Below are 12429 nucleotides of genomic sequence, written 5' to 3' on the forward strand. Positions count from 1 at the left end.
GCCAAGGTTTTTATTGATCCTTTAATATATTTGCAGGTATAATTAGTGAGGAAATACTTTTTTCTTACCATTTGCATACACTCATATATTAAATAATGAATAACATTGCCGTTTCTTGGACGATCGCAAGTATCCAATTTCTTTAACTTTTTGAACACTTCACATAGACAGGCCTTAAGCAAACAACAACAACAACATGTGATGCCTACCTCTTAGGATGGAGTAGTGCAGAGGACAGAAGTGCAGGAAGGTGTGTTGTTGTTGGTTGTTGTTGCTTAAAGGCCCACCGGTCCAAAGAGATGATTTAGGGCCTACGTTGCAAAAAGAACTAGCTAAGTAATTTAAATAAAATGAAGAAGTTTTACAAAAACAACGAGGCAAGCCAGCCAGAACATAAACATTTCAGGTAGTGGAAGATTGTAGAAGGACATTATTTAATTTAATGCTGGTTCTCACATTCAGCAGGTTACATAAATATATATGAAGCATTTAACATTTAAAATTATACCTCAATTTAATATTGTACTGTGGCAACAGTACAAAGGGAATCAGCCATGTTGAGCAGAACTGTAGCCAAATATAGTCCTCCAGTCTTACTCATAGCTTGGATAACATAAGGCCTGAAATAGCTCAGAACTTGCTCATCAGAGATGAGGAAAATATTTAATTTTTAGTCAACTTTATCAAGTCTCCTAATAAGTCCATTGAAGTCAAACAGTTCCCTCCATTGATAATTATCTGCAAGGGTTAGCTATCAGGTTATGAAACTGCAAAAGCAACAGAAATGGAATTTGAACTTCTTCTTCACCGTCCTATTTACTAGATTGTACTCCCTCTCCCTGCATTCCAATTACCACTTCCTGTTTAGAAAGCTGAACTTGGGTGCAACATCAACAACAGCAGCCACTACTGTCATGCCAGTGAGGCGTATATGGCTGCCAAAGCAGTTTCAATGGTTTAGGAGTACAATCCTGGATGGGTCGCCACTCCGATGCAGGATAATTGAATGGCTTATTACCCCAGTACGCTGGTACTCATTTTTCCAACCTTGGAAGGATGACAGGCTGAGTCAACCCACCAGGTGTTATTTCAACAGCATGACAGGGGCTCAAACTAAACACCCTGTGATCTCAAGCCAGCCACCTTTAAGCCGTTAAGCCGAGTGCTACATCACCGGAGCAAAAAAATTCATTGCGTGTTAATATTGAATTTGTACTAAATTCTTGGTTTATAAATTCCTCGTGTGCATACATTTCATTGCAGGCATGTTTAAAGATATTTTACAAGTCTAAATATCAACAATGGAAAAATTAGAAAATTGAATCGTGATACAAATATCTGACCATAAATAAAGGTCCGAAATCCATCGAGGTAAGGATTGTACTTTTAGAGGGGGATTCCCCTTCCTATGAAGTCGTCAATAAGTAGGCCAATGAGTTTAAAGGAAGAAAGGATGAGATAAAATATGATCCCAGGAAAGTGTCCCTAAAAAATACATGTCATGCAAGTATCGATAAGGTGGAAAAATATGATTTTGAATGAATATAAGTTAAGTTCTGGAAAGAGATACCAGAAAATATCATAACAAATGAGCTACAACTAGAAGATGTTCAGGGCTCAGTGGCAATCCTTACAAAACCGTTGGAGGGAAGATGCTGTGATAAAGAACATCTGAAAATGGTAATTTGCTTTATCCATACAACATCCCTTGGATGGGCTTCATTTTTCCTTTTGATGCTCACCTGCAGAGATGACACTCAACGAGAGAGCATCATAGTAAACCAATCTCAAAAAATATTTTGTAGACCTACAGTGTACAGAGGATCTGGGAAAGCCTCTTGCAGAGGTTGTTATTCAAGATTTAATGTGAGTTTGCAAATCCCCCCCTTTCCCCCCAAAAAAAGTACAGCCTGGGGTAACCGTGATTCTTCTCCACCATGAAATTTGCAGATTAGCATCAGCTGGGAACATTGAGATTTGTATTTTGACATTTCAATGGAATAATTATGAGATAATTTACAACAATAAAGTACAACAAATGAGACATATTATTCCCATTTCAATGAAAGATCGAGTGACGGACAATCCTAAAGAGAAGTGAAGTGGAAAGCTACATTAAGAATTTTGTTTCTCCAAGACATTGCTCTATATCAGAGTGGAGACCTATACAGGATTGTAACCCTAGCTAAGGAAACTGCTTCTGTAGAACTAACACTTTGCATAGAGCATGGTTCACAAGAAGAAGATATTGCAGCTCCAGCACACCACTCTCAATTTGAAACAGCAAAAGCAACAGAAGTGGGATCTGAACTCCTTCTTCATCCTCATATTTACGAGATTGTTCCCCCTCTCTCTCTGCATTCCAATGACCACTTCCTGTTTAGAAAACTGGAACAAAGCATTGATGGATGTATCTATAAAAATCATTGTACAGTAATGGAAAACAAGAACACACTCAATGGAGTTGCTGAATCACGCCGTTGTTTGTTTTCTCTTCGTGCAATACTGACTGCCCCAGAGGGAATGAACTGATACTGTTGTGTGGCCGCAGTGAGAGTAAAAATAGTCCTGTACTAATTTTTCTTTTATATTTTTCCTTGTGAGTTGAAATCCTCCAAGACATTTGCAATATGAAGCTCTGTGCCAAATTTGGTGATTCTAACGACCCTCCTTTCCAGTTATTATGCCGACAAACAGACAAACACACAGATCATCACAATACTCACTCGCTCGGCCTATGGCCGAGAGAAGGGGGCGAGAGGAGAGAGGGGAGAGAGAGTGAGGTGGAGGGGGCCGAGAGGAGAGTGGAAGTGCAATGGGACAGAGAGAGAGAGAGAGAGAGAGAGAGAGAGAGAGAGAGAGAGAGAGAGAGAGAGAGAGAGAGAGAGAGAGAGAGAGAGAGAGAGAGAGAGAGAGAGAGAGAGAGAGAGAGAGAGAGAGAGAGAGAGAGAGAGAGAGAGAGAGAGAGAGAGAGAGAGAGAGAGAGAGAGAGAGAGAGAGAGAGAGAGAGAGAGAGAGAGAGAGAGAGAGAGAGAGAGAGAGAGAGAGAGAGAGAGAGAGAGAGAGAGAGAGAGAGAGAGAGACAGAGACAGAGACAGAGACAGAGACAGAGACAGAGACAGAGACAGAGACAGAGACAGAGACAGAGACAGAGAGAGAGAGAGAGAGAGAGAGAGAGAGAAAAGTTGAGGTCTTGAAGTAAAATTTTACATTATGCAGAATTTCCACGGGTCCCTGCTTGTCCATTTAAGAATTCACATCAAGTGTCCAAAAATGAATTGCATATCATATTATAGAGTATAGTACACAAAATGAAAAATCTACAGCACATTGTTGTAGGACACAGACATTTATCGGCACATTTGCATAACCGTAACTCCAATACTAACTTGGACAATCACAATCGAGTATTTTCTCGATTGCCTGAGCAATTTACCTCGAGGCTGCCCAGTAAGCACTACAAACTGTCTATTCCCATCTTATATATTATTTCCGAGTTTGTGGTTTCGTGTCGCGCTATCTTCGACTTTGTTCTGCGCTCGAGTAACGTGATATTCGGCTTACATTATCTCAAAGACCATATGAGGTGCATGGAACAAAAAAAAGTAAATAAAATGGTTCTGAAACAGTGAAATCGTATTCCACTAACTGCATTAAAGTAAAATTACTACTGATACTCTGCATCAGTTCCTTTCTCAAACACACCCACCCCAACATGTCGCGCAGAGCGCGGGTTATGCTAGTTTCTAATTATTTATCACTTTTGCACTCAACTTCCTAATCATGCTATGTCAATAAATCCCTTTTGCAGAGAAGTAGGACTGCAATGATGATGGGCGGTTGTCGACTGCAAGATATATACGACGCACCATTGGATGCTCACACTCCATAATGTATCCGGAAAGGTAATCAGATCAGATATCGTCTCACAGGGATGTATTTGTTGGGTGCCTTGAGTCCCACAGTTTGAAGGGAATGCGATGTATAGCATTTCATAAGCACTGTGCTTGCTCAAGTTCATGCCGGTGACACAAGAGCAGGACCTTGGGGATGTGAAATTATTCTGTACAATGCAGAATATGCAACCTTTGAATAGGACTCCATGACAGAAAGGGTGCCCATTCATGTTATTATATCCATAAATGTACTGGGGAAATGCCATATGGGATTTCCTGCTTTTAGGGGCTGTTTCATAAATGGGAAAGGAGGCAAACAGCAAAAGACAAAAAAATGGTCATGAAAAAATAAGTTCACTCTTTCTTGTGCTACTAAATCATGATAGATTCTTCCATTAAAATTAAAGCGTTGCAACAAAATAACCCTTACATTCACCTCACCTTTTTCCTTGCCTAAACCAACAATCCTTCCTTCAATCACTTGCTCTTTGGAGGAAATAGAATCAAAGTCATTGTTATTATGAATCAAGAAAATGTACAAGCATTTTAACACTGACCTGATTGCCGGCTGAAACACAATGATGTCAATGAGGTTTCAGCCAATCAAGCCCAAAAACCTGACAAATTTCTGGATCCAAATCTGGCTACATGTAGCAAAGAATGAATCTCTCACTTGGCAGAAGTACGTGCACACACAGACACACGATTTAAAGGATGTAAATTACAAACAACATCCAAAACTTGTCAATGAGAATCCGACTTCACCTCCCATAGCAACTGTGTGATAAAAGGAGGCATGATGGCTGAAGTACAGATTTTTGAAAAATTGTTGCCATTTTGTTTTCTTTTTCTCTTGGCGACTGAACTGCAGATTTAAATGAGACTCATAAATATGGCCCCCCTTATCAAAGCCGTTTCAGAGGGGGCTTCATGCGATTGAGACATACCTGCAAGTCGACTCTCATGTTGCTTATGGATATTAACATATCCACTGGCAGTTGCAATTTATTACGGTATTAACCTGTAAAAAGTTGATAAAAAAGCTCTGCCCACGCCAAAAAGTGAATCTCCATGCATATATTTTCAAACAACTTGTGGCAAAGGCCTGAGATTAATCCCTGTGGCCACAATTCCAAGCATAAGTCAGGCAATTGGCAATGAAATTCTGTGCAGACGAGTTGCAGAAGGTCGTAAATAGTGTTCTCTGCATGCTCCGGTGGCATGTTTAAACCATTGCAATATCCCGAACGAAGCCTCAATATTCACAAGGGAGCACAAGAGAGCTACAAGAGCAAGGGACAACTGACAGGAATAGAACGATGGAGTAAGTGACTCTAAATGGCTCTTTGTTGATTAACCCCAAGCATTGTGATGGGACTGAATATTTCCAGCCCATGTGGCCCACTATTGAAAGACCCAATATTAAATTGATGATTCAACACAATGCTTGGTGTTGGCTTAATGGTTAGGGTGGTGGGCTTGAGATCCCAGGGTCCTGAATTCAAATCCTGCTCAGCTGTTGAATTAATACCAGGTGGGGTTGACTCTGCCTGTCATCCTTCTGAGGTTGGAAAAACGAGTGCCAGCTTGCTGGTATCCTGTGTCGGAGTGGCGACCAATCCAGGATTGTGCCCAATAGCCAAGGAGACTGCTTAAGCAGCACCAACGCTCTTCACAGAGTATGGTCCCAATGGATAGTTGGATGGATGGGGAGGAGGGGGAGAGGGTTTGCAGTGGATGTGCTTGTATGCCTTTTCAATGACTATTATAAATTCACAATTTTAATCAGAGACAATGTCTGACGAAATTACTTACGTTTGGCAAACTCTTGTTAAATACAGCACAAAACTAGAGGGGGAGCACTCGGTAGAGTGCAAAACCTCCGCTGCCAATACTGCGAGGTCACTCAAGTGAACCTGATATCCTATTCATTCAATTTGATGTCAACAGTGCTCACAGAGTTATAGTTCGCAACTTTCCCTTTTACTTTTAACTTTTACATACTCAATTCATTCGTTATAACTGGATTCCTTGAGACAGAAATTGATTTTAAGTGGGTATATCCACCTGAAGTTCCAAAATCAGCCGCAATTATAATTTTGGCATGTTTTTTTGTTGGAAATCACTTATGACATGTAGAAATGCAAAAAAAAATTCGAAATTTTGTTGAAAAAAATTTGCAAAATTTTTTTTTCTCTAACAATTTTTTTTTGGGGGGGGGGGGGTTGGAAATCACTTAAAACATGTAGAAATGCAAAAAAAAGAAATCGAAATTTCGTTGGAAAAAAAAGTTGCAAAAAATGTTTTTTCTCTAACAATTTTTTTGGGGTTGGAAATCACTTAAAACATGCAGAAATGCAAAAAAAAAAAAATTCAAATATTTTTTCAAATTGGCCGCCATAGCGGCCATATTGGATTTTGGACCAAGTCCAAAATCTAATGGCATGATCCTTGGACCAGACCTAACCCCCCCCCCCACCAAGTTTCGTCGAAATCCGTTGAGGAGTTTTTCCGTAATACTGTTAACAAACAAACAGAAAGGGGTGAAAACAGTAACCTCCATCCATCTTCGATGGCGGAGGTGAAAAAGCAAAGTTGATAAGTCAATGTGACTCAATTTAATGCTTTTCTATCTGGCTGATGGAATAAAGCTGATTTATTTTACTCGGTAAGCTAACGTTTGCATTGCAAACAACATCAGGACTATAAGTACCTGAGCATAGCACATCACTGTCATAATGCTTGACAAGTCAAGCACAGGAGGATTTGCTCATTTTCATACGCTGTTAAAGCCATACATCCCCCACCCTACCCCGAAAACCAAACAATGACAGGCAGGGATGCTGATAGAGCGGAGGAGTGATGCTAATTCGAAGAAAATTAGTTTTTAAAAAGCTGAATGTTACATTAACATCGCTGAAAATAATGTTTGAAATTGATGGTATTCATGACTGTAACTGCAACATGAACAAGAAAGTGAGAGGTTGAACATGGTGGGAGAGTGTATGTGTGTGAGGAGAAAAGGGGGGGGAGGGTATGTGGATTCTGCTTCACCATTTCATAACCATAACTGGAATTTTAATTCCCAAATAATGTCTTCTTCACTTGCAATCAATGCATTAGGATATCTCGGGAAAGGTATCTACTTGGTATTACTGAACATAGCCCTGTTTTTTGAACACATTTAATCAGGGCTGGAAGTCAGGGGCAACATCGTTTCAGGAGATGTGTGCATTTAGAATGAAATAAATGATTGCTAAGTTGTAAGAAGTGTAAATATACACATACATATCTTTGTCTGTTTGACAGAGTCGCCGGGTCGAGGCCTCCGGATTGGAGGTGACGCTTAGTTGAAGGACAATGTCCAATGGAGATCAGGGGAGTGCTCACCACACCCTACATGTTTCGATATTTATCCATTCATCTATCCATTGGGACCAGACTCTGTGCAGAGCGTTGGTGCTTCAGCAGTCTCCTTGGCTATTGGGTACAATCATGGACAGGTCGCCACTCTGACACAGGACACCAGCAAGCTGGCACTCATTTTGCCGACCTCGGAAAGATGACAGGCAGAGTCATCCCCACCTGGTATTAATTCAACAGCCAAGGGGAATTTGAACTCAGGATCCCAAGCCAACACCAGGCATTTTATTAAGGCAACTATTAAGCCAACACCAGGCATTTCGATATATATATATATATATATATATATATATATATATATATATATATATATATATATATATACATATATATATATATATATATATATACATACATATATATATATATATATATATATATATATATATATATACATATATATATATATATACATATATATATATATATACATATATATATATATATATATATATATATATATATATATATATATACATATATATATATATATACATATATATATATATATACATATATATATATATATACATATATATATACATATATATATATATATACATATATATATATATATATACATATATATATATATATATATATATATATATATATATATATATATATATATATATATATATATATATATATATATATATATATATATATATATATATATATATATATATATATATATATATATATATACATATATATATATATATATATATATATATATATATATATATATATATATATATATATATATATATATATATATATATTGTTACGGCTGTGGAAATTCGCAAAGACCATTCAGGGCCCGTAGGTGAGATAACTCTAAGTACATGTGTAGTTAGCCCCAAACCCGTTGTTTAGAGGGAATTTATGTGATTCATTCGGGCTGCGACGCTTTGAGATAGCCGTTTTTTTGTTCTATCTATATTTTGAACCAACCACGTCTCAACCGCCATCACACAACAACCAACTTAACCACCACGCCAGCCATCGTCACCAACTACAACCACGCTCCAACCCTCAGACAACGACAACAACGCCAACAGCCACGACCTTTACCTTCACAACTCAATCCCGCCAACATCGCATCACTGTCATTCCCAAACGCACCATAACCATCAAACCACCACCGATAAACCCTCCACCACCCTCACCTCTCTCCTTCGACGGCCATTCCCGCACTACCTGTGAACACTGAGCGTCGGGTTGTCTTGGGCTCGTATAAGATATGCACCGAGCCGCGAGTGCAAATAGCGGCCTTTCCGAGGGAGAATTCGGATCAAGAACGCTACACGCCCACTTCTGATCCATCCAATTAGCAAGCGCGGAGCGGCTTGGCACCGCCTCCAGGCGCGTCTGTGTGAAATCGATATATGCAAATTGTAGGATCAGGGGAGGTTCACGCCCACTTTTCCTCCGTCCAATTGGCGAGCGTGGCTCCGCCCCCGAGGTCATCCTGATCCGGAAATTTGCATATTGTTTTCTCCTGCCGGCCTATAAAACGGCGAGCGCAAGGCAAATCGTAGCAGAGTGTGGCAGTAGCAGTGTGTATCGGCAGGGCAGAGTGAGTCGAGTCATCGGTGAGGCAGGAAGAGTTGGGTTCTGGAGTCGGCGGAGAAGAGTGGTTTGAAGAGGCCAAGGAGCTCGGGTCCGAGGCGAGAAGGACGGCAGTCAGCGACGAGGTCGCGGAGTGAGATCGCTCGTCGCGGGACTCAAGCCAGCCAGCCATTCTCCCTCCTCCAGGGCATCAACAATTCCCCCTTTCCTCCGCACTGAGATAGTGCAAAAAGGGGGCCCCGTTCTCACCCCACTCCAAACGTCGTGCCAACGAAACCTGCCAAGGAACACGGAGTCGGGGCACAGCCACGCGGCCACATCTGCGGCTCGTCCGCCAACACGTCACGAGGACGCGGGTAGGACCCACCCGGTCTCGCGGACCTGGCCGCTCCTTCAGGTCACGCGCGCATATTGGCCTGCAGGCCCGTCTGCCCCCTTGTCTCTGAGGATGGCTTCTTTCCTTTGCTTTTGAGTAAATGTGTGTTGGTGCCGTCTGTAAAGTAGAACTGTATAAGTGTTGCCGTGTGTGCGCGTATTCTGTTTTCCCGTTTCGCTTCGTCTTTTTTTATTGACCCTCCATCCTGCTTCACGTAAAGGGTTCGTAGTGGGTTTAATACGCCCGATAATTAATCGGAACCGTTGAGGCCAACGATAACACTGCTCGGTTATCACTGTAGCTCGGAACGGAGTGCTTAAGCGGTTCATGTCCGGAGTCGGCCTGTGGCGTGGTGCGATCGCCCGGTCGACCATTCATGCAGGTACTTTGGTAGATCGAATTTGGCGAGCGACCCTATCCTGCATGGGTGGGCAATTGGCACGATCGTGGTGAGGTTAAACCCCCACTCGTGACTAGCTCCCGGCGTTGGTCCGAGAGGGTCATGACTGAATTGTCCGTCCGGTGGGCGAGGCGGCCGCCATTCGAGTCGAGCGGCCGATCGCAACAATGTACATATATATATATATATATATATATATATATATATATATATATATGTATATACACACACACACACACACACACACACACACACACACACACACACACACACACACACACACACACACACACACACACACACACACACACACTCTCGCTAAACTCCCCAACTTTCAAAGTGTGGAGATTCTTTCAAGGTTGAAAGAACCAAAACAGACAGAACGGAAGAAGCCAGACACACTTGGGCACTGTGTACTGCCATACTACCCGGGCCTCTCTGAAAGAATTGGCAGGATAATACGTGGTGCATGGATTAGCGCAGCGTCCAAGCCTCTACACACCATCCGTCATGTCATTTCAAATCTAAAGGACCCCATACCAACTGGTGATAAATCTGGAGTTGTTTTCCGTTCATCAAGCAAAGACTGTGACCAATTATACATTGTTGAAACTGGAAGAAACTTAAAACAAAGGGGAGATGAACATGATAGAGCAATTCGGCTTGGAAAGGTGACCCAGTCAGCCATAGCACATCATTGCCTGCAATCTGGTAACAAATTTTACTTTGATGGGACCTGTGCCCTGGACATGACGTGCAACAAACGACACAGGTTGATTTTGGTAGCGTGGCACGTGAAGAGCCAAGAGGTGGTCAAACTGGGGAGACGGTGGATATACCCACAATACACACCTCTCATGGTAATGGCAAAAACTGGATGGTGCAAACAGCTGGATAAGGTGAGCAACAACAACACTCAATCCCAAACACCACATCCACATGTGCACAACACCAAATGAGAACCTCAACACTCACACAACAAACACCTCATTATTCCCAACCCGGACATGAAACCAGCCATTTTCGTGCCCCGGAAACACAAAAACAACAAGCGCACACACGTGCTCATCCACACACATACAACACGAGATCACGTGTAGGTAAAAAGAAAAAAGAGCAGAGCACCCCGTTGATGACGTGATTTAATGTTTGTTTTTGCTTTTGCAAAATAAAAAAATTAAAATACATTCCTCCATTTAACCTTGAGCACCAGCACGTGACCGGAAATGAGCGGTCGTATCAAAATAAAATCCAAACACATGCCGAGGCTCGGCGATTTGTGCCTGATGAATCCGGCTGTGAAGCTGGTGAAACGTCACCTGAGACTGGGTAAACTCTTGCTTTTTTGCTCAAATTAGCGGAGTCGATCTAGTTTTTTTTACTTTTGGTTGGAAGCGCCTTCTTCTTCTTTGAAAAAAAAATATTTTATTCATTTATTGTACACACATGCATAATGATTGTGAAAGAGGGACTTTCAAGCTATCTATTTTCTGATTATGTGGGGGGGGGGGTGGGTGGGGTTTAGTGTGGTTGTGTATTGAGGATAACCACTATATTAGACTTTTTCACATTGATTTAAAGGTCATGGAGGAGATTGTACACATCACATGCAGCCGCAGGACAAAGACATTTGGAGACACAAGCTTACTCATGCAGGAATTAAATGGACATCAGTAAACTATATATTAATTATCAACACAGTCTTTGAGATTTTGACCAGGAATTCCAGAATCATGAGCTGTGGGCCCAGAAGGGAAAAAGAGTCAAACACATTCCCAAAAATGTCGATTCTGTCTGTTTCATTCATTGATATTTGAGGTGTCAACGATGCAATTAAGGGTGAAAAAAAAAGAACTGCGAATGATTATGATGAACATTTGTTTTACATCATCCACATGAACATCCATATATTTTAAAAATGAATTCGCACTCTAACATATGAGAATGCCACACGATGTGATGGTCCTTCGATCGATTGATCCATAGTGGCTGGAGAGTCCTCCAAACTTGAGTTTATTCAGTAAACCAGATGCGGCACACATAGCAACTCTGGATCCCCTTCACCTCCTCCCGTTCCGTCAGTCTTCTGTTATTCCCACTTAATTTATACCTCCTAAGAGAGAATCTTCATGAAGGTTCTTCCTTCTTCAAGTCGCTCATGTCTTCGAGGTGATTGTAAATCCAGAAGTAACAAGAAAAATTCTTTCACATCGGTCATTCTTCAGCCCCCCCCCTCCATGGTTTTGTTGCAGGTGAATTAGAGTAAAGGTCTTTGAAGATGATGCCAGATTTGAGTGACCAGAGCCCCTTTGCATGAGAAGAGCATTTAGTGATGAGTAAGTAGGTGCATGAATATAATCAGACTGGGGGAAAAAACCTGAGCAACTTATTTGATGACTTTCAAACCAGATTTCACAAGAACCTTCCTGAAAAAAAAGAGATGTGAAAATAAGGCCAAAATAGATAAATAAGTAAATGTACTGTATTTGTATTTATTTGGTTCGCCTTACTCGAACAGGAAAAAGGTTTCGGGGCAAAGGGACGAAAAGGACACCAAATAGATCAAGGGCTAAGCCCCAACAGACACGCAAATAATTTGCCACAGACAACAATACAGCAATATAAAACAAATATGCCCAGCGTAAAACACAACAGAAAGATTGAAAAGCACAAACAGAAGAAGTTCAATTCAAAAACATCATAAAAGGATGATTTTGCATCTTCATCCTGTATCAGCAAAATTTCCATTCATTCCTTAA

At 41.0% G+C, this 12429-nt stretch overlaps 1 protein-coding gene across 8 annotated transcripts in view; it reads right to left on the reverse strand.

The window, feature by feature from the left end:
* LOC147023500 (teashirt homolog 3-like) overlaps window positions 1-12429 on the reverse strand; it is a 368991-nt gene that overhangs the window by 23270 nt on the left and 333292 nt on the right. For 2 of the 8 annotated variants that reach the window (XR_015060228.1, XR_015060229.1), the window contains exon 4: window positions 210-311. The exons of the other annotated variants lie outside the window; for them this stretch is intronic. The gene's annotated coding sequence lies outside the window, so the exon portion shown is untranslated. The remainder of the gene's footprint in view (window positions 1-209; window positions 312-12429) is intronic. 8 annotated transcript variants of the gene reach the window in all.

The sequence above is a fragment of the Eptatretus burgeri genome, chromosome 7, assembly GCF_056783735.1.
Source record: "Eptatretus burgeri isolate ZD-2024b chromosome 7, Ebu_testis_v1, whole genome shotgun sequence".
NCBI classification, from domain to species: Eukaryota; Metazoa; Chordata; class Myxini; order Myxiniformes; family Myxinidae; genus Eptatretus; species Eptatretus burgeri.